Source organism: Salvelinus sp. IW2-2015, linkage group LG15 (assembly GCF_002910315.2).
Source record: "Salvelinus sp. IW2-2015 linkage group LG15, ASM291031v2, whole genome shotgun sequence".
NCBI lineage: Eukaryota > Metazoa > Chordata > Actinopteri > Salmoniformes > Salmonidae > Salvelinus > Salvelinus sp. IW2-2015.
The window spans coordinates 28249602-28273940 of NC_036855.1; the positions used below are offsets into that span (position 1 = coordinate 28249602).

The following is a 24339-nucleotide window of genomic DNA, read 5'->3' on the forward strand; positions in this document are numbered from 1 at the left end:
TGTGTTTGTGTGTTAATGTTGTATTCTCCTTAAGTGACAATGCCCTCGAAGCCAGTGTTTGGAGGATATATTGGAACGGGTGTTGGGTGTTGTTAGGGCCGAGACAAAGTCGAGGGCTGGCAAAACGTGCCAATATATRCTCCAAAACACCGGCTTCGAGGGCATTATCACTTTTATACAACGGGTTAGCAACATATTCAAATAATGATTGACAGTTTTTCAGTAAAAATATTATTTTGATTAATTTATTCATACTATTTTATCCTTCCACAAGATATACTCCAGAACAAATCTAGGGTTGGTACCCAAGCTGGCTGGTTGTTCGTTCCATCTGTTCGGTTGCCAGTCGTCCAGTCTGTTTGTTTTGTATCTATAGACGCYACCCAGTTGTTCGTTCTAAATGTTCTATTGCCATACTGACTGGCAACGTTCTTATCACTTGCTTGCTAGCTAGCCAACTCCAGCTAACTTAGTCACGTCAAACAGTGCAGACTGATTAACAACAAAGTAGCTGCATTTACATAAGCTGTTTTCTAGTGACATTTATTTGGATACACCCATAAAAATAAGCTAATGATGTGCGATTTCATCTGGCATAGTAAAATGTGCTCTCTCGTCAGGTCGCTGTTGTTCAGAGGAGCTAGCTAACAACACGGCTAACACAATCACTTCAAACTGAGATGGAAAGACTGCAAAATAGCTGCACTGTTTCATTTGATCTGTTTTCTATTGATATTTCTTTGTGTATATATATATATATATATATATATATATAAAAATTATGCTGATTCATGATTTTGATTGGCTGAGAAAAGCTGCCTGTCTGTCTGATCCTGACTAGTTCATTACTATGCGACAAGTGGAGATTGAATTTGAATATTGAAACAATGTTGCAAATGTCGAAAAGACAGACAGCAAGGTTCATACAAATATCTGGTGTTGAAAACCAACTGTTAGTCTAAAATAAAAAATGTGAGATAAATGTCAAGATGCTTTTATAGTGGAGATCAAGTTTATAAGTTGCCTGGCTGTGCTGATAAGACAGTGGATTGCACAGTCAGATGGAACAGAGTAAATAGGCATTTTAACATCATAGATTTAGCCGGTGGTAACTTGTGGAATAGACACAGCTGGAATGCGGTTTTAACCAGTCAGCATTCAGGATTAGACCCAGCCGTTGTATAATGCATCATAATAACTATGTCCCTTTCAGGGACATTGCACAGCGTATATCACTGGGTCAGTGGACTCATAGGTGGAGCAAACATTTTTTTTACCAGCCTTCACATTATTTCAAACATTGCTGCATATCAACTCCTGCTGTCCACAAAGTGTTGATGTTTCTTTGTGTGTGTATAATTTTTTCCTCTTTAAATTTAGATGTAGCACAATTGTTTAGTATCATACATTTTGGTTTTTACAGTACGCACTGTACATGGCACTGCATGCCCCGTTTGACTTCTCCCAGGTTAGCTGAAATAACTGTCACCTTGAAATTAAAATGTCTACACATCGCAATAATACTGAAAAATGTACCTTTTGTTGCGCTTGTCAATGGCAATCCACTTCCCCCCCCCTCGTTTCCACCGACATGCCAGCATTGAAAAAGCATTGATTTTTTTTTTGAAAAAAATAGAAAAAAAATATCTGTACAAATTAGATTCCCCACAAAAAAGTCCTCTCAGAACTGTTGTGCGGAAGTAAGTTCTCATCAGTTCAACTGTATGGTAACTATGTACTGACAGCAAAGTGCACTGCCTATCTGATAACATAAGTCTAAATGGCTGGTGCATGTCGAAACATTTAGGAAACACAGGGATATACAGATGTCGGATTTTTATGCAATAAAATAAATTTAAAGAGTGACCAAAAGCACCGATTCCGCATGTGTTTCTCTGTTGCTCATTAAGAAAAACGAGATTTCAGTCTTTGGTGTGTGGTTCGATGTGGCAGTTATTCATGTTTGTCCCCATGAGAAACCATAGTAACAAAGACAGTATCACTGACTCAAAATAGTCAGAATGAATTGAAGATAACTCAAGAAATCTGTAATTTAAAAAAAGGTCCAATGCAGCCAATATAAAATAATTTCTGGGTAACAATTAAGCACCTTCCTGTGATTAATCAGAAACTGATTAAACAGCATCATCATTACACAGGTGCACCGTGTGCTGGTGACAATAAAAAGGCCACTAAAATATGCAGTTTTGTCACAAAACACAATGCCACAGATGTCTGAGGTTTTGAGAGAGTGTGCAATTGGCATGCTGACTGCAGGAATGTCCACCAGAGCTGTTGCCAAAGAATTGAATGTTCATTTTTATCCAACGTTTAAGAGAATTTGGTAGTACATCCAACCGGCCTCACCTGCAGACCACGTGTAACCACGCCAACCCAGGACCTCCTCATCCGGCTTCTTCACCTGCGGGATCGTCTGAGACCAGCCACCTGGACAGCTGAAGAAAATGTATGCACAAACCGAATCAGGGAAACTCATCTGCGTGCTAGTCGTCCTCACCAGGGTCTTGACCTGACTGCAGTTCGGCGTCGTAACCTACTTCAAATGCTCACCTTCGATGGCCACTGGCATGCTGGAGAAGTGCGCTCTTCACGGAGAATCACGGTTTCAAAATGTACCAGGCAGATGGTAGACGTGGATGGCGTCATGTGGGCAAGTGGTTTGCTGACGTCAACGTTGTGAACAGAGTGCCCCATGCTGGTGGTGGGGTTATGGTATGGGCAGGCATAAGCTACGGACAATGAACACAATTGCATTTTATCGATGGCAATTTAAATGCACAGAGATACCATGATGAGATCCTGAGGACCATTGTCGTGCCATTCATCTGCCGCCATCACCTCATGTTTCAGCATGATAATGCACGGCCCCATGTAGCAAGGATCTGTACACAATTTCTGGAAGCTGAAAAAGTCCCAGTTCTTCCATAGCCTGCACACTCACCAGACATGTCACCCATTGAGCATGTTTGGGATGCTCTGGATCGACGTGTACACCAGCGTGTTCCAGTTCCCGCCAATATCCAGCAACTTCGCACTGCCATTGAAGAGTGGGACAACATTCCACAGGCCACAATCAACAGCCTGATCAACTCTATGCAAAGGAGATGTGTCATGCTGCATGAGGCAAATAGTGGTCACACCAGATATAGACTGGTTTTCTGATCCAAACCCCTACCTTTTTTTAAGGTATCTGTGTCCAACAAATGCATATCTGTATTCCCAGTCATGTGAAATCCATAGATTTGGGCCTAATGAATTGCTTTAAAAATTGACCGATTTCCTTATATGAACTGTTATATTTTTATTCAGTGTAAGAGCGGATTTACCTAGTTCGGTGGAGACCCGAAGAATGTCAAGAGTTAACAAACCTTGTGAAGGGGTTTGGTATTTTTATATTTTAACAGTGAAGTTGGAAGCTTGTTTAGTACAGCTTTGTTAACAAAAATGGAATAATGAAGTGAGCTATGGAAATGTTATGAGGACCAGACAACTTTTTGATACAGGATGCAGTAGAGTATTAAAACTGTCACCTGTATTAAAGCAAAGGGTGCTATATAGTAGACTGCATTCAAAGGTTTAATGTGGCTGCTGCAATCTGGTAAATGGTGACACCATTAGAGGTCGACCGATTATGATTTTTAACGCCGATACCGATTATTGGAGGACCAAAAAAAGTCGATACAGATTAAATCGTACGATTTTTTAAAATGTATTTGTAATAATGACAATTACAACAATACTGAATGAACACTTTTCTTTTACCTTAATATAATACATCAATAAAATSAATTTAGCCTCAAATAAATAATTTAACATGTACAATTTGGTTTAAATAATGAAAAAACAAAGTGTTGGAGAAGAAAGTTAAAGTGCAAATGTGCTATGTAAAAAAGCTAACGTTTAAGTTCCTTGCTCAGAACATGAGAACATATGAAAGCTGGTGGTTCCTTTTAACCTGAGTCTTCAATATTCCCAGGTAAGAAGTTTTAGGTTGTAGTTATTATAGGACTATTTCTCTCTATACCATTTGTATTTCATACACCTTTAACTATTGGATGTTCTTATAGGCACTTTAGTATTGCCAGTGTAACAGTAGAGCTTCCGTCCCTCTCCTCGCCCCTACCTGGGCTCGAACCAGGAACACGTCGACAACAGCCACTCGAAGCATCGTTACCCATCGCTCCACAAAAGCCGCGGCCTTTGCAGAGCAAGGGGAACAACTACTCCAAGTCTCAGAGCGAYTGACGTCACCGATTGAAATGCTATTAGCGCGCACCCCACTAACTAGCTAGCCATTTCACATCGGTTACACCAGCCTAATCTCGGGAGTTGATAAGCTTGAAGTCATAAACAGCTCAATGCTTGAAGCATTGCGAAGAGCTGCTGGCAAACGCACGAAAGTGCTGTTTGAATGAATGCTTACGAGCCTGCTGCTGCCTACCGTCGCTCAGTCAGATTGCTCTATCAAATATCAAATCYTAGACTTAATTATAACATAATAACACACAGAATTACGAGCCTTTGATATGGTTGAATCCGGAAACTATCATTTCGAATACAAAACGTTTATTCTTTCAGTGAAATACGGAACCGTTACGTATTTTATCTAACGGGTGGCATCCCTAAGTCTAAATATTGCTGTTACATTGTACAACCTTCAATGTTAATGTCATAATTATGTACAATTCTGGCAAATGAATTACGGTCTTTGTTAGGAATAACTGGACTTCACACAGTTCGCAACGAGCCAGGCGGCCCAAACTGCTGCATATACCCTGACTGCTTGCACGGAACGCAAGAGAAGTGACACAATTTCCCTAATTACAAGAAATTCATGTTAGCAGGCAATATTAACTAAATATGCAGGTTTAAAAATATATACTTGTGTATTGATTTTAAAGAAAGGCATTGATGTTTATGGTTAGGTTTGGTGCAACGACAGTGGTAAATCATCACCCGTTTGGAGAAGTAGGCTGTGATTCGATGAGAAATTAACAGGCACCACATCGATTATATGCAAAGCAGGACACGCTAGATAAACTAGTAATATCAACCATGTGTAGTTAACCTCACTAGGGTATGTGGGACGGTAGCGTCCCACCTCGTCAACAGCCAGTGAAACTGCAGGGCGCCAATTTCAAAACAACAGAAATCCCATTATTTAAATTCCTCAAACATACAAGTATTTTACACCATTTTAAAGATACACTTGTTGTAAATCCAGCCAAAGTGTCCGATTTCAAAAAGGTTTTACGACGAAAGCACACCAAACGATTATGTTAGGTTAGAGCCAAGTCACAGAAAAAGACAGCCATTTTTCCAGCCAAAGAGAGGAGTAACAAAAAGCAGAAATAGAGATAAAATTAATCACTAGCCTTTGATGATCTTCATCAGATGACACTCATAGGACTTCATGTTACACAATCCATGTATGTTTTGTTTGGTAAAGTTCATATTTATATCCAAAAATCTAAGTTTAGGCGGGATGCTACTGTCTCACTTGGCAAAAAGCCAGAGAAAATGTAGAGCGCCAAATCCAAATTAATTACTATAAAAATTATAAAAATCAAACTTTCATTAAATCACACATGAAAGATACCAAATTAAAGCTACACTGTTTGTGAATCCAGCCAACATGTCAGAATTCAAATAGGCTTTTCGGCGAAAGCAAACAATGCTATTATCTGAGTATAGCACCATTGTAAACAAAGAGAGAGAAGCATATTTCAACCCTGCAGGCGCGACACAAAACCTAGAAATACAAATATAATTCATGCCTTACCTTTGACGAGCTTCTGTTGTTGGCACTCCAATATGTCCCATAAACATCACAAATGGTCCTTTTGTTTGATTAATTCCGTCGATATATATCCAAAATGTCAATTTATTTGGCGCGTTTGATCCAGAAAAACACCGGTTCCAAATTGTGAAACGTGACTACAAAGTATCTCAAAGGTTACCTGTAAACTTTGCCAAAAAATGTCAAACTACTTTTGTAATACAACTTTAGGTATTTTTTTACGTAAATAATCGATAAAATTGAAGACAGGATGATTTGTGTTCAATACAGGATTAAAACCAACTGTAGCTAGCTTTCTGGTCAGRGCTTCTAACAAACAGGACACTTCGAGTGACCCTCCTTCAAGATGGCCGTAATTCTTCATTACACAAAGGATTAACCTCAACCAATTTCTAAAGACTCTTGACATCCAGTGGAAGCGGTAGGAACTGCAAGAAGGTCCCTTAGAAATCTGMTTTCCCAATGAAAACRCATTGAAAAGAGAGTGACCTCAAAAATGAAAATTCTGAATGGTTTGTCCTCGGGGTTTCGCCTGCTAAATACGTTCTGTTATACTCAGAGACATGATTCAAACAGTTTTAGAAACTTCAGTGTTTTCTATCCAAATTTACTAATAATATGCATATCTTATCTTCTGGGGATGAGTAGCTGGCAGTTTAATTTGGGCATGCTTTTCATCCAAAATTCCGAATGCTGCCCCCTACCCAAGAGAAGTTAACTAGTGATTATGTTAAGATTGATTGTTTTTTTATAAGATAAGTTTAATGCTAGCAAGCAACTTACCTTGGCTTCTTGCTGCCCTTGTGTAACACGCAGGCTCCTCGTGGAGTGCAATGTAAGGCAGGTGGTTAGAGCGTTGGACTGGTAACCGGAAGGTTGCAAAAACGAATCCCCAAGCTGACAAGGTAAAAATCTGTCGTTCTGCCCCTGAACGAGGCAGTTAACCCACCGTTCCTAGGCCTTCATTGAAAATAAGAATGTGTTCTTAACTGACTTGCCTAGTTAAATAAAAGGTGTAAAAAAAAKKKKAAAAWMYAAAAKKAAATCGGCCAAATCGGTGTCCAAAAATACCGATTGTTATGAAAACTTGAAAAATCGGCCCTAATTAAATTGGCCATTCCGATTAAATCGGTCGACCTCTAGTCACCATAGTCAAGAAATGGCAGGAAAGATTACTGTACAATCTGCTTCCTGTTATTTAGGGAGAGGCTAGATCTATTTCTAAAAAAGAATCCCACTTTAAATCTCAGCTTTTTAACTAGCTCATCCGTATGTTTTTTAAACATTACATTTTTGTTAATCCAAATGGCCAGATATTTATAGGCGGGAACCCGATCGATGGGAGAACCATCCAATTAATAAATATGTAGTCCATCTGATTTTCTTTTGCGAGAATTAGAAAAGAATACATATTTAGTCTTTCCTGGATTAAGTACAAGTTAAACCAACCAGAGCTCTCTGTAAGGCAACAACGTCAGATTGCAACTCTAACATAGCCTGGGCAACAGTTGTGGCAATGGCATACATAACAGTGTCACCTGCATACATATGAATATTACAAGTTAACAGATAACTATTTATAGAAATAATATTGGTCGATGAGAACAGGTCCCAATACTGACCCCTGCTATACACCTTTAATATCCAGGAAACTACACTTGACACCTTCAGAAATCATAAATTGTGTTTTATCTGACAGATCATTCTCAAACCACTTGCAAGAAGCCTGATCCAGGCCTATTTCAGTCTTTGCATTATAATGTAATGGTCAACAGTGTCAAAGTCCTTGGAAAGGTCTATAAATAAGGCAGCACAATGGTTTTTATGATCTAAGCAATTTAACACATCTAGAACAAGTGTAGCAACTGAAACGATGCCATGTCCAGGTCTAACACCCGACTGGTGCACATTTAGAATAAAATGAGAAGTTTCAAAAGTTATTAGTTGAGAGTAGGCCAAGGATTCTAAAACTTTGGAAAGGCAAGATAACTACCGCCCAATTTATCTCCGCCTTTAGGTAGGGGGAGAACATGTGCCACTTTCCAGATCTTAGGGATAACACCTGAAATATAGGTTAATTATTCTGCAATAAGTGAGCCAGAGAGTTGCAGTAAAAAAGGATCAAAAGAATTACACCCTGTGGATGTTTTTTCTCTCCACTGATTTTTAACCATGCACTACATCATAGATGTAAAATAGTTGAAATGAAAATAGACATTCTCTATCTGGGTGTGCATCATTCTCTACAGTCTGTTTCAAGGTGAATAAAGGACTCTACTGGAATTAGAGGAATTTCCAGAAACAATTATTTCAAATAGATGGCCAGCTGAGGCAAAATGGTTATTAAAAGCACCCCAAATTTCCATTTGGTCTATTATGGGACCAGAGGCTATTATAACCTGACTACTTTCCAGATGTTGATTCGCACAATTCTCAGATACACAGTTCAGGAAGTATGTTGACTTTTCTTTGGTAACCAGAGACAGATATCGATTTCTCAAATGTCTCCCAGTCAGAAGTAGTATCAGTCAATCTAGCCTCAGCCCAAGCTAAATTTCTTTCCTGTAATTTTTCATACAATTCATGCGTGAACAAAGGGATTGATCTATCCTTCACGCGTAGTTTTTTTATACCAAGTTTTCAAAATTTTATACGGAGCATGCTTATTTACAACAGTTTTAACCCTCAAAGGCCGATGTTCGCGCCCCTGCGACAATCTATTTAGCATAATAATAAACAATCCCATAAAAATCTGTCAGTTTAAACTAGAGAGATGTTTTTTTTGCATTGGATGCGTCTCAATCCACCGCATCCGCCTATGTCGCTGCGGTCTTCTCACAAAATCGTCTGTAGCGTTCAAACGGTTTGGCCAACAAATTAGGGCTGGGCGATATTGCCAAAATATATCACGGTATAAAAAATAAATACATTTGATGGTATGACGGTATTATGTTTTTTAATAATAAAAGTTCTACATTTGCTTTATGAGTAGTGCGTGACCCTAGGGTGGCAACACATACATTCTACGTGATTTCCATTGGTCTTTCTCCATTCTGATTGAACAGTATAAAARACAACTTCAACCCAAAAAGTGTCATCAATTTCTGCATATGAGATCATTTCCACACTGCCACGTAGGGCTGCACGATATCTGGGCCTTATTTTGAACCAAATGTTGCAATTTGACTTGCGATTTAGAGCAAAACACTTGGGTTAACTGTTGGAATCATGGAAATAGAATGTCTATTCTAATTATATAGTTAGAATACAGTGTTGTTTGACATGACAACGAATGAAAATGCCAGGGAGGAGTTATTGTGACAGGGTATGAACTAGTGTTGATAGGTTGTTTCCTAGGGGACCCTATAATCTTTGGCTACATTGAATGTTTTCTTTTAGCTACTTCATGTAGCTAACATTTTCTTGCTTTGCGTATTACTCTTTAAATTTATAAGATACTGTTGCAGAAACAACATGCTGATTTAGGTCTACACCCTCACTGGTATTATCAGGCTGTATAGCTAACTACGCTTGCTCTTGCTCAGTACATTTATTAGCTAGCTAGCGATTAGCATTAGCGGCTAACAATCAGTGGCGAACAAGATTTAGGAACAACTTGCTAAGACAAACTAGCTGTTTGCAGATGTAAMWAACACAAGCTAATAGTGTAATTATAGAATGCTAGTAGATTTATATTAAAAAGCAAAGTGACAACTGCATCGTTGTCATCAACATTGTTGCATATGCTGCATTGACCATGAAGACTGAACGCAAGTGTCTCGTGGTCGAGGAACAACAAATGCGCTCATTGAGTGAGACAGGAGCCAGGGCAAGGTCTGTGTGGAAAGCGGCATGGAGAGAGGGTGGAGAGAGATGACTCAAGTAGCGAAGTAACCTATAAAAATGGACGTTACACACTGCCTATCACATTTAACAAACCAAACATTCAAGTACTGTTATAGAAGGTAAAGTAAAAACCCAAACCGGTCCGTGCATAAATYCCGGTACATCGCAAAAAACGGTATTCCCGCCCAGCCCTACTACAAACGATGGAAAGATGAAACTCACAAACACATGTCAGTTGTTTTACTCTAGGATGCCCACAGGCCTCACAAGACTTGTGCGATGTTCCCCCAGTACCAGGGGGGAACATACATTTAATTTATGTATATATGGAGAAGGTAAAGTGCCAAAATTCTGGGGTTAAATACATGTATAATTTTTTTTCTTTTCCCCCTCATATCTCTCAGATATAGGACAGACACCGCAGTCCACTCAAAAAAATCTGAAGGAAGTTTGTTCTGTTGTTCCATGTAGTGAATCTGTTATTCAATGTGTTTGTATGGGCTAACAGCAGTAAGGCCAAAATAATTGTTCATAAAAAGAAATAAAAAAATATGTTTACATTTTTTATACTTCAAGTGGTTTTAAAATTCTAAATCAAATAGCAAAATGATCCTTGGTATGACCATCTTAAAACAACTCCATATAGCTTAGTAGAACCAAATCCAATACATTACAGAGTACCAATATCCATATTTTCAAGAATAGTGGTGGCTGCATCATGTTATGGGCATGCTTGTAACCGTTAAGGACTGGGGAGTTTCAGGATAAAAAYGAAACGGAATGGACAGGCAAAATCCTAGAGGAAAACCTGGTTCAGTCTAGCTTCCACCAGACACTGGGAGATGAATTCACCTTTCAACAGGACAATAACCTAAAACCCAAGGCCATATCTACACTGAAGTTGCTTACCAAGAAGACAGTGAGTGGCTTAAAAATCTACAGCAATACCTGAAAATGGTTGTCTAGCAATGATCAACAACCAATACGACAGAGTTTGAAGAATTTTGAAAAGTATATTTTTGCACAATCTAGGTGTGGAAAGCTCTTAGAGACAGCTGTAATCACTGCCAAAAGGTGCTTCAACAAAGTATTAGCTAAGGGGAGTGAATTAGTTATTTCTGTATTTAATTTTCGATCAATTTGCAAACATTTCTAAAAACATGTTTTCACTTTGTCATTATGAGGTATTGTGTGTAGATGGGTGTTTAAAAAAWATATATATATTTTGAATTCAGGCTGTATTTGGCTAAGGTGTATGTCAACTTCTGACTTCAACTGTATTTCTATGGGCACAAGTACAGTTCATGACACAAACTGTTCACAGCCCTCTTGTTGGTGGAGATAATTTTGCAGGTTTAAAGCTTATTTCCTTCAATTCTACACATTTTGTCATGGGATGCAAAAACATTTTGCAGTTTTAAAGCAAATGTTCTTGCAATTCTATACATTTTGCCATGTCTAATGTGTATTCATGTGATATTTGAGAAACATAAAAATTACAACATTATTTATAGGCTTAAAAACGTTAGCTGACATGGGATAGTTGATCTGGACATTCCTGATTAGTTATAAATAGCTCTAACGTATGCAATGACTAACATGACAAGGAGAACTGATGATGCACTACCCATTTTCAAAATTGCACCTTCTGCATTCTACGATTACAACTTACCTTTTGCTGGGAGAGTTCCAAACTGTGCACCAGGAACTATACACCAGGAAATGTAACCATATCACAACTGCTTCTCTACACTGGCTACCAGTAACCTTTTAGAATAGATTTTCAAATGCTATTTATCATGTTTAAGTCTAGGCTTGGTTTAACCCCATCCTACTGTATATCTCAGATCTTTTATCTCCCTACGAGCCAGGACGGTGATGTAAAGTGTACTCAGAAATATTWAAAAAAAGACTGACTTGTGTAGCCTGGTCTTTGAACATGTTTCTGCCATGCTTGGTTGTGATATCGTGTTCCCCAGGATCCTATGTGCGGTGAAAAAAGAAACGTATTGATTGTACAGAGAAGTGTCTGACTGATCAGTCATCTTCAATTGGCAATCCTGAATATCTGGAAACAGAACAGCTGGACACAGGACTGTAGGAAATTGCTGTCTTCAATAACACACTCCTGAGGCTACCTTGCTTTACAACACATGGTCAACAAAAAGCCCACATCACTCAGAGACAGAGACAGAGCTGGAAAGACTTGTGTGGGCCAGCGTGGGACAATCTAAAGAAGGATATCCTGTTGATCCCAGACTGAGGTGGAAACAAACATCACTTAAAGGGGCAATCATAAGTTGCTTCATCCATTTTTGGACTTATAAATTAATTATATGTACCCATTAATTCTTGAAGAATATGACTTGTAAATGTCTTGTGAGCTTAGTTCAACTGTCACACCCCTTCAGAACCCAAAATATAAGCTTGTTTTACTCCAATGTTTGTAAAGAGTAAATGTAACAAGGTTAAAACTATAATTTTGACATAATGGATTGTCAGTCCTTGCATCCATAGCTCCTTTGAATTTGAGAGCGGTTACATTTCTCCCGCCCAATCCTCCGGTTCACACCGTGGTGGCGAGTACACTTTGTTATTGTTTCAACTGCTGATTGCAACTTTAACCAATAATTTATAATTTTCTCATTACACAAACTTGCTGAACCTATCAGTTTGGCTACAGCTGTGAGGAGGTGGTAATAGATTTAATTTCACCATTCTGTAATAAAATGTACATTATTGTTCAATTACAAATGTTATCGAGAGATGACTGCCGTAATCTACGGACCCATTTATGTTTGACTGTAAGGTGTCTAGAAATGAGTTTGAAAAGAGAGATTTAATATCGGCCTATCTATTTCCTCCACTCTACGTTATATAGGTTCATCAGAAAGACAACTATGCCTCCACGTGATCTCTGGTGTCTGGGATGTGAGTGACTACCCTCGGCACCGTCATAGCTGGAGCATGTTGAGTAATAGATACGATGTGAAGAATACGCAGAATAATGTGACGCTTTTGATTTCACGTTAACCTGTTACACATGGGTGTTTATTGTGGAGTTATCCACATGGTCTCTTCTCCCACAAAATAAGCATAGGAACCAGCTGGTTAATCGCAAAAGGTTCTGCTGTGTGTCAATGCTGTATGTAAACTTAGCCTTAACACTAACCTCATCCAGAACGCAATTATTCACCCAAATGAAAATGTTAGAATGAAACACTATGGCCACTACTATCTAATCATCATGTCCAACAAACTACTTGTGTGAAGCTGAATACAGAATGTAATGTATTACCTGTTGGTGCTCGGGTTTTTCTTTATCAACACTATACTACTATAGGCCTACCTACCATATATCTTTTTTTTCAGGGAGGCATTCTTTTCATGCCTAGAAAATGGTGACAAGTGTCCTATACAAACAATTATAGGTTTAGATTGTCAGCAGTTTAGCCAAAGTCCTTGCCTCATCAAAAAGGTGAATGTACACTTGAATATTTACATTAGGTGAACACGCATAAATGCAGTGAGTTAATCTGATCTCATGGATTATTTCGGAACATTGAGGTGGATTGGATTCCTTAGTCATCTAGTTTCCATMTAGTCCCCAGACACAGTTTGCACCACCTATAGGCCTACTTTTATGAAATGTAAGATGTATTTTCTTGATTAATTGTAGACATTCTAACACAGTAGCCGACCCTATTCATGGACCAGTGGCTGTTAAAATAACAGGTAGGCCRATTATTATTAGGCTATTAAAATAGGCAAATTAGTGTCGAGGGTAGCACCCTGATGGTGCTCCTGACGACCGACCTCTAAAAACTGCCACTGAGGAGGGCCTGTTGCTCGGCGAACCCCCGCAGATCCCAGCCCAGCAATGCCCACCACCGATCCAGCCCACCAGCGATTCATCGTGTGTGTGTGTGTCCATGAAAGAAAAGAAAAACTAGTCAGCTGGAATGCTAGGCTATTGCTTTACGTCAGCCGTTAGTCTGTTTGGCAGTGGGAGAAGATGATACTTTCAGGCCAATTATCCATAACAGTGCCCCACGAATCTGAGCAATCTAACTGTGGTATACTTGATACCCATGTTGGCCTATTATTATTAAGTAATTGGTTCTTCATTTGTGTTTGTTTTAGTGAGTGACACTGGCGTCCTGAATGTAATAGTAGTAGGGATAATTAATAGGCTATGATCGCATGCGTAATTGTGCCTTAGGTGTCACCGGATCCACCGCTGATGACTTACGTAAAATAAATCAGGCTTTTTCTACCTGAATTTCATGAGTTTCAGCTTCTGATTATCAAAAGACACAGGTTTCAAAGTTCAACATTGTCGCTAAACTTAAATGCATGAATGGTCAATGAATTACACAGGAGAAATGGCAATGACAAAATATCACATATTTTAGTAGAAAAACTTAGGATTGATAATGGAACAGGTGGAGGATTAGTCYTTGACGTAGGCTAGTCGGGTGGAACGCGACCGACCTCGGACCACGCCCACATCCCCAGGCCGGAATTGTGCTGACCCCCCCCTGCAAGACCAGGTCCTATACAGGAGATGGTCCATTCCCCACTGGAAAGTCAGCCCCAGGGCATGGCCCTGGGTTTAACTGGCCTTCCCAGCGGGGCAGAAGGGAGGCGAGCGGGGTGGAGGCGGGTCGGAGATATAATACATCATAGGAAGCTGAGAGCTGCTTATAGGCCTTATATCAAGTGTAATTTAAGGAAATTAGGTAGGCCTACAGCAAAAGGGCAGGTTGTAGGGAGATGGTGGAGTGGCTAGAAATGTGGGGTATAGAGCAGAGGTAGCCCTATGGTAAGGAAGCATAGTGTGATWGYARKTGYYSWSRRCAMYTRCWATGTGAACTGGGTACMMGGAGCTGTCCTTAAAGCACACTTCTAGCCGCACTGTCCAATGGAGGCGGCCGCAGGGCAATAGTATAAGCTCCAATCATAAAACATGCGCCACTGACATAGAAGAAAGTACAACGCTAGGCTTGGTCGCCAATGGTTTGGCTTAAACCTTTTATTTGCCGTGCCTCTTAAGTATTTGTTAAATGCCTTTATTTATCATCTCGGGACACATCTGAGGTTGGAGTCTGATCTATGAGACTTTTTATTAACTGTTATGATTTGCCGTTTCATTTATCCTAACTACGCACCAGCCACTACGACCAGAGCCATGTCGTGTGCACAAGAGGAGAGCTTCATTCGGCAGTCAGAAATATATTGACATAGAACCAAATGTCTTGAAGAGAAAGGTAGGCTTAAGTGCAGGTTGAAAGATAGAATTCCGGCAGGAGTAAACTAGAACGAGGAAGTAGCCAAGAATCAATATAAAGAGAAACATCCAGGAGCCAGTTGAAAGAGGGAGCGGGAAGAACTGCCCAGGATGCGGGTCGCAGTCAGACTATATTGGTCTGAGACCCACTGCAGCCCAAGTGAACTGAGTGGCCCAGCTCTCACACTAGTAATAATATTCAWTATTAATAATGGTAGGCTACAGGCTTAATAGCCAAATCCCCATGAAACAGCTTTGGGAGGCAAAGTTAAGCCATTATGTTATTAATTTTATTTGAGAATGTGATTTAAATAACACCTGAAACACAATTTGGTAAGCTACATTAATGAAGGGGATCAGAGGGGAGCATATTCTCTCTCACACTCACGCGAGAGAGCGTGCACGGTTCATATTGATCATAATGACATAGCCTAACTTGTGCAGCCTAACCTACAAACCAAAGGTTCTGCTGGAGTCTTTCATTGTGTAGAAATCCCCATAGATTATAGGCTACGAATAATTTATTGGTAGCCTGAGGACAAAACAAATCTTCCTCACTCATGTTGGCTCACGCAAGTGACGCACACACACACATTCCTCCAGGCATTGTTTCCAGGACAACCATGGTAATAAATCTCACCCTAAAAATCAGATGCGATCCCTACATGGTGATTGATGGATGGATATCGATGAATAGTCCTACTTATGTAACAACTCATTTTAACACACACACACACACACACACGTTATAAGATGAAGGGAAGGGGGAGAGGTAAAAGGACCCATGAGCACCAACATCTTAAGTTCATAAGAGCTCATTACATTTGGTGTCAAATGAAAGCTAAGAGTCTATATTTTACAGAAATTAAGGCATACATACATACATATATATATAAAAGTATACATATATATTTATTTATTACACACACACACACATTTTTCAAGTATATATATTATATACACACACACAATGTTTTATTATTTCCCATCCTAAAATTAGTAATAATCAAAGGCTTTGGTTTCTGGTCAAACAGATGGAAGAGGGGTCTCCAAAAATATCTACCAGAAGAATTCTTAAAAATGTATTTGAAATAAAGTACCTGTCAAAAGTTTGGACACACCTACTCATTCAAGGATTTTTCTTTATTTTTACTATTTTCTACTTTGTATAATAATAGTGAAGACATCAACACTGAAATAACACATATGGAATTATGTAGTAACCAAAAAGGTGTTAAACAAATCAAAATATATGTTATGTTTGAGATTCTTCAAAGTAGCCACCCTTCACCTTGATGACAGCTTTGCACACTCTTGACATTCTCTCAACCAGCTTCACCTGGAATGCTTTTCCAACAATCTTGAAGGAGTTCCCACATATGCTGAGCACTTGTTGGCTGCTTTTCCTTCACTCTGCGGTCCAACTCTTCTCAAACCTCATCCCATCCCAAACCAGCTTCATGAGGTAGTCACCTGGAATGCATTTCAATTAACAGGTGTGCCTTGTTAAAAGTTAATTTGTGGAATTTCTTTCCTTCTTAATGTGTTTGAGCCAATCAGTTGTGTTGTGACAAGGTAGGGGTGGTATACAGAAGATAGCCCTATTTGGTTAAAGACCAAGTCCATATTATGGCGAGAACAGCTCAAATAAGAAATGACAGTCCATCATTACTTTAAAAGACATGAAGGTCGGTCAATACAGAACATTTCAAGATATTTGAACGTTTATTCAAGTGCAGTCGCAAAACCCATCAAGCGCTATGATGAAACTGGCTCTCATGAGGACCGCCACAAAAAAGGAAGACCCAGAGTTACCTCTGCTGCAGAGGATAAGTTCATTACTCAGAAATTGCAGCCCAAATAAATGCATCACAAGTAACAGATATCTCAACATCAACTGTTCAGAGGAGACTGCGTGAATCAGGCCTTCATGGTCGAATTGTTGCAAAGAAACCACTCATAAAGGACACCATTAAGAAGACTTGCTTGGGCCAAGAAACACAAGCAATGGACATTAGACCGGTGGAGTCCAAATTTGAGATTTTTGGTTCCAACCGCTGTGAGATGCTGAGTAGGTGAATGGATGATCTCCGCATGTGTAGTTCCCACCGTGAAGCCTGGAGGAGGAGGTGTGATGGTGCTTTGCTGGTGACACTGTCTGTGATTTATTTAGAATTCAAGGCACACCTAACCAGCATGGCTACCACAGCATTCTACAGCGATATGCCATCACATCTGGTTTGCGCTTAGTGGGACTATAATTTATTTTTCAACAGGACAATGAACCAACACACCTACAGGCTGGCTGTGTAAGGGCTATTTGACTGAGAAGGAGAGTGATAGAGTGCTGCATCAGATGACCTGGCCTCCACAATCACTTGACTTCAARCCAATTGAGATGGTTTGTGATGAGTTGGACCACAGAGTGAAGGAAAAGCAGCCAACAAGTGCTCAGCATGTGGGAACTTCTTCAAGACTGTTGGAAAAACATTCCATGTGAAGCTGGTTGAGAGAATGCCAAGAGTGTGCAAAGCTGTAATCAAGGCAAAGGGTGACTACTTTGAAGAATCTCAAATATAAAATATATTTTTATTTGCTTAACACTTTTTTAGTTACTACATGATTCCATATGTGTTTTCATAGTTGTGATGTCGTCACTATTATTCTACTATATAGAAAATAAAGAAAAACCCTTGAATAAATAGGTGTGTCCAAACTTTTGACTGGTACTGTAAATCAAAACACAATAATGTTGAAGTTAAGACCCTTGGAAACTAATATTAACATTTATATTTCATTTTACTGATAACAATTGTGTTTATGATTTATTAAGCAATTAAAAGGTGTAAATCGGAAACCGCAGTTGGGTCACCTGCTACTGTCCTCCCTTCCACTGGCATACTGTTATTGACAGAATTGTGAAAACAGTCTTCTCTCTCACACACTCAACGTAGAGTAGTGTATAGGTCAGTACAGTAAAGTACACTAGGGTAGAGTAAAGTACAATGTACTGTGCTCTACTGCGATGTCTAAGCACCCTATTATTTATGCAGACACCATTGAATCTCAATTCAGAGTAGATATTGAACAGAGTTTTTGGAAAACTTGGTCACATAAAAAGGGCKATTTTACTGTCATTCTGTTACAAAACTTTACATCTGCACAGTTCTTCAAGTATATGGGTTGTTTTATGTGGACATTTATGAAAGTAGTCCATWCGCATAGAGTTGTATGGTTTGTTTAACTTTGCCAAAAAATCGGAGTCTCAGCGTCATTCTGTTACCAAAGAATTGCCTATATGCTAAACAATAGAAAGCAATGCCTCATACTATTCCACGGCGCATCTCTTATCATTAAATGATGAGGCCCTCTGATTAGGAGCATGCATTGCTATAGACATGATCCTTCTGCTCCCTCCGCGTTTGATATTGGTCCATCCTCGGATGTTGTATCTCTCCCTCTCTCTGTCACACTGTAGCTAGCTATGGCGTCATATTCCCCATCACGAGAATGATGCAAATACGGCTAGTGAGCACCAAACAGCTGGCTCCCCAGGTAAACACTCACCTGTCCTGGGGAAGGAACACCGGCAGGACCCGTTTCCCTTCAGGGTTATGGTAAAGTCCCCGTGGCGGTGCTGGTGAGGTTAGGGTTGGTTAGGGGTGATACAGCCAAAGGTAGGTTAAACCCGAACAACAACCTTCAAATGAAGCCGAAAGGAGCGTGCGATGTGTGTTGGTCCAGTTCTTAGTAGGTAGAAAATAACTATTCTTGTAGTCTCCTGCGCCAGTGTATGGGGCTGTCAGATAGCAATGTCTGTTGATACAGAAAGAGCGTGTATTATGTAGTCTTCAGATAGGCACGGGGTTGACTGAACACATAACAGCGCATGCTCAGATAGGCCCTGACGTCAGGCCCTTCCTCTTTGTGTTTACTGCCACGTTCAAGACAACCGGGAACTCAAAAATCTCTGACTTGCGACTTTAGTGGGTTCAAGACAACTGGGAATAAAATGAGGTCAAATCATGACGTCAGTGATCTTCAGGTCGGAAAGTCGGGGCTCTATAAATATACCCGTGTTTCCGACTATGAATTCCGAGTTGGCTGACCGTTCAAAACGATTTATCCCAGTCGGAGCTCGTTTTTTTCTGAGTACACAGTTGTCTTGAAGAAAACTGAAGTCGGAAGTCGGAGATTTCCGAGTTCCCAGGATTTGAAACGCGGCAAAAGTCAATGTGTTCTGGGCACACCGGTTCCAGAAGTCTGCCCTTCCTCTTTCTCTCAATGTTTCTCCTCCAACCCCCCTCTTTCTCAGTGCCTCGTTTCGACAAGTTTGTCCCTGTTTTTATGAACACAAAATGTCGTCTTCCACTTTCTCCCTGGTTCTGTGGATATTTGCACCGTTCCATACTCACATCTAGTGGTATTCTAGGCGTATCGCAGCAACACAGTTCTTCAGGACCCATGCCCCACAAACATAGACACGCTGCCCAAATATATAACCCAAATAATTACATATTCAAAACAAGACCAYGAGGGGGGAGAAACACAATAATGGTTTAATGTCGGCCTTCTAAAAAACGGTCTCCAGATTGCATTGTAGACTGAAGTACTGCAATATTGTGCAATCATCTTACTGTTGAAATGTGAACTGTGCCAATATTAACCAGTTACCTAATAATTCAATTTCTCTATACTCAAATCAAATGTATTTATATAGCCCTTACATCAGCTGATATCTCAAAGTGCTGTACAGYAACCCAGCCTAAAACCCCAAACAGCAAGCAATGCAGGTGTAGAAGCACGGTGGCTAGGAAAAACTCCCTACTGCATGTATGCATGTCTGTCTGTCTGTCTGCATAGCAGCAGGAATTTGTTTTGAGTAGGGGGTGCTGAGTGCAGGGGGTTGGGGGAAAAATCCCCTTTATAATAAAGTATTTGCAGGCCAACAATAAAATACAATTCCTAATGTGATGAGTAACCTAAGCATAGGACATGATTCGGTAACAGTAGTCACTGTAGCCTAAAGTAAATTGAAATACATTTCTCAAAAGTATATAATTACTCCCGTCTATACAGKAATAAATAAAATAATTCAAAATACTTCACCAGAGAGCATGACTTAGCCACAGGGGATAATTAGCTTATTTTAAAGCTGTGGATTGTTTCAAATCACATATATATGCCTAATTGGGAATCCTGCAATTTGGGCAGCGGGCGTGGCAATATAGGCCTAGRTGATTATTGAGATGCGGCTGTCAGTAAAAAGCAACGCATCTAAAATATGTGTGAAGATGATGTGCCTTTAGTATAATTTGAAATGTTGAGACAAGAAGAAGGGGAGGGATGTGTGGCGAAGATATTGGCACATCTCTCTCCAGAATGCACTCAGCTGTCTCCCACCAATTCTTGCGCATTCACTGTTTTATTGTGTTWATTGTTTGCCCTTTGATTGGTTATTTTTTATAAATTCCCCATTACATACCGTATGTCACCAGTAGTAAATGTACTGTTATTGGTTACATGAATTTCTGGTAGCTCTTTCCTGCAGTCTCAAGGACCAAATCTCCCTCTAGTGGCCTCATGGGTGGAATGTTATTCATATCTTTCATAATTTTCTAATTAATAAACATTTTTTTAAAAACGCAGAAAATCTGGTGTTTCTGTGTCAAACGGTTTTGTTATATTTCAGTCTTCTGTGATGTATATAAAATGTAATATTGGAATGCAAACTCAAAATTTAATACATTTAAACTCTATATCTGACATGGTACAGGTATTCTTCTGTGATGTATATAAAGTGTAATATTGGAATGCAAACTCAAAATTGAATACATTTCAACTCTATATCTGACATGGTACAGGTGTCTTCTTTTTTAAGCCCATAACCATGTGTATGAGGTTTATACTTCTGTTTCAAAGTAGATTTGTTAGTTCATAACCATTGTGTGTGAGGTGTATACTTTTGTTTCAAAGTACTTTTGTTTCAAAGTTCAAACACTGTGTGARCCTGATTTAGCCCTCTGCATTAAAAGGTTCACCTGAGGTTGATTGATTTTTAAGTGTGAGGTCTTATCTAGAATCCTACCACATTTTTTTTCATCAGACATGATATTCAGCCTGGCAACCCTCCGATTGCAGGCCCACATCGTTAACCTAGGTCATCCTCCTAGCTTTCACCCTTCTGTTTCTCAATGTGAAAGTCCAACTTTCTCATAGTGGTGTTCTTCATCGGCATCAAGTGGTGATATRCTCATGTTACGCAACAATATCACATCTTATCACATTCCATTTGGTTTCATCTCGTCATCACATTACTCTGCTCATCTTCAATTCCCTTCCACCACAATAAGCAATAACCATGTTATTTTATCACCGACGTTTTTCCAACACAGATAAATAACAACAATAAAACTCACAGCAACTAAATCAATGATCTATTTGAAAGCCAAAGCAGATACCTAACAGATCAGGCAGTCAACTCAAAGACCAACAGAGGAATTTATACAGCAGTCTGGCAAATCAATCTCCATCCAGAAACAAAGTCATATTTGGGCATGTATTTATCAACAAGCYTCTCAGATTAGAAGTGCTGATCTAGGATCAGTTTTGCCTTTTAGACAATAATGAATAAGATTTGATGTACAGCAGGGACCTGATCTTAGATCTACTCTTTTTGTTGTTTATTATTGGCCCTGTAGTGTAAGATCTGCTACAGTATATCATCCACTCAATTAACTAACTAAAGTGCTTCATTTTTCATTGACCAAAGTGGCCGTGTCCCCCTGACCTGCTATGGCCTGGCTATTGACTAATCCCCAATCAGCCTTTACCCTACCAGCACCTGCCACTGACACATACAACAGGGAGTGAGATCAGACATGACAGACAAACACAAACTCTCTCTAAGTGCTTGCTCTGGTGGTTATTTATGCATGTGAGATAAAGTACCCCACATGACAATGACTACAGGTATGTAAGGTAAAGGCTTAAGTGGGCCTGTAGTATTCTAGAACTTGAATCTTAATGTGTGTGTGTGTGTGTGTGTGTGTGTGTGCGTGCGTGTGTGCGTGCGTGCGTGCGTGCGTGCGTGCGTGCGTGCGTGCGTGCGTGCGTGGTGTAAGGGAGCTGAGACCTGAGGATTTGGGACAGTAGAATCAGGAGTCACATGTTTGTGAAGGTGTTTGGCAGGAGGAGTAGCACTAGAGATGCTAAAGCCTGGATTTACATCATGCTCCACTTGGCAACACACACACACACGTTCTAGCGCTCATGCACACACGCACACTTTGTAACGCTCACATACACACCCACCCACCCACCCACTCATGATGACATCCCACGGATAGTGAAGTGATCAACACATACAGCCTAGGAATCCTGGGAATTCTCAATCAGGCAGTTTAGAATTCAAATGAATTATGAGTTAAGAATTCCCTCATGTTTGCACTGATCATTCTAGTCTTTCTGCTTCAAAACAGACCCTCCTTCAAACAGTAAATAGTTATAACACAACATTGTTTTCTCATGGAGAGAGTGGCTCACATGGAGTGTGTGTGTGTGTGTGTGTGTGTGTGTGTGTGTGTGGTGTGTGTGTGTGTGTGTGTGTGTGTGTGTGTGTGTGTGTGTGTGTGTGTGTGTGTGTGTGTGTGTGTGTGTGTGTGTGTGTGTGTGTGTGTGTGTGTGTGTGTGTGTGTGTATGTGTGTCTATGTCTATGTGTGTGTGTGTGTGTGTGTGTGTGTGTGTATGACATTTAGGCCAGGCACCAGGGCTTGGCCATGCTATCTGTGCATGCTTTAGTTCCATGGTTTGGTCTCCAGTCTGTTTCATTCATTCATGCCACACCGCACAAACAAACACACGCACGCACACGTGTGAACAGAACTAATCTGCTCCAGGCCAGGTCACATGAGCTATGTTGTTATGGCAAAGACAGAGAAAACCTCTGTTACAACACTCTACTTRTGAGACAATGTGATTTCCTAGAACAGGTCCACAGGGTACAATATATAGGGCCTGGTGCCTAGGGGCTTTGGTGGTTAGGGCTTAGGTGTAGGGGTATGAAAGTATGGGGTGGGTCGGGGTGTGGGTATGGGTTTTGTCTGCAGTCTGAGCAGTCAACGTGTTACAGGTATAAAGGATTATAGTATTACCATTATTTACCATGGTATTACTACATCAGGATTATGGCATATTTTTGCCGTCCCAGAATTGGAATACCTAGGATAGGATAAAGTAATCCTTCTAACCCCCCCCCCCCTTAAAAGAGTTAGATGCACTATTGTAAAGTGGTTGTTCCACTGGATATCATAAGGTGAATGCACCAATTTGTAAGTCGCTCTGGATAAGAGCGTCTGCTAAATGACTTAAATGTAAATGTAAATGTAATTGCTTTTGGTTTCAATGAGAAGAACGGGCATGTAATAATACTTTCTGCCACAGGAACACTGTTCCTTCATTCACTACTGCATAAATCTGTACAACAACAACAACAACACRACATACCTTATCAGGGCTTAGGATAGGAAATGACAGTGATGTTATCACTAGCGGCCAGTGCTCAGACCTCACATGATCACATCATAGATGTCCCAAATGGACCCTATTCCTGAGGGTGCCATTTTGGGCCATTTTGGGACATTAACAAAACAAAACCTCTGATGAACGATTGAGAAGAGGGATCAAGCCATAGCTGTWTACTCTGTATTCATCTGAGGATGGCTTTAGTTTATAACACATATACATCTTAGTATATCTGTCTTGTTGTTACACACATTATAAGGAGGCACTGACATACTGTACATCTCATGCTTATCCGTTGATGACTCGCTGGTCCGTTGGTGACAGAACAGAACCAGTGACCCTCCCTGTGTCACCCAGAACTATGGCCAGACGCAACCAGTAGGGGTAGAGCCCACCGCCCYTAGGGGTAACTCAAAACTCCACAACTGACTTGAAATGAAACAAAATACCTGTACGATCAAATGATCCAAAAAMACTTATACTAAACATGTAAGGCTACAATTCCATCAATTAGTATTCTGTAAGTGTTAAGACAACTTCCCCACAGATTTTGTTTCTCCTTAACCTTAACCCTAACCCCACCTACTACTTACTACCAATAGAGCAGTACAGATGAGAGCACAACGCCTAACTTMATCTATGTTATTATTATATATTACTGTCTATACATATCTACATACACACTGAGTTTTCTGAAGTGGTCTACTGTGACTATCTACATTTACAATGCATTCTCTTCTGGTGCATATTGRAGAATATGAATGATTCTTAGTGRAAGCGCATGCTTCAGATCTTTTCTTTTTAGTGTCTCTGTGGTGTTTGGTGCTGGTGTCCTTGCCCAGGATCAATCCAGCTTGC

At 40.0% G+C, this 24339-nt stretch overlaps 1 protein-coding gene across 1 annotated transcript in view; it reads right to left on the minus strand.

Moving 5' to 3' along the window:
* The window catches only part of LOC111973684 (solute carrier family 23 member 2-like), an 87308-nt gene extending 68436 nt beyond the window's left edge, over positions 1-18872 (minus strand). The window contains exon 1 of the mRNA XM_024001064.3: positions 18525-18872. The gene's annotated coding sequence lies outside the window, so the exon portion shown is untranslated. The remainder of the gene's footprint in view (positions 1-18524) is intronic.
* Between the last annotated feature and the right edge of the window lie 5467 nt (positions 18873-24339).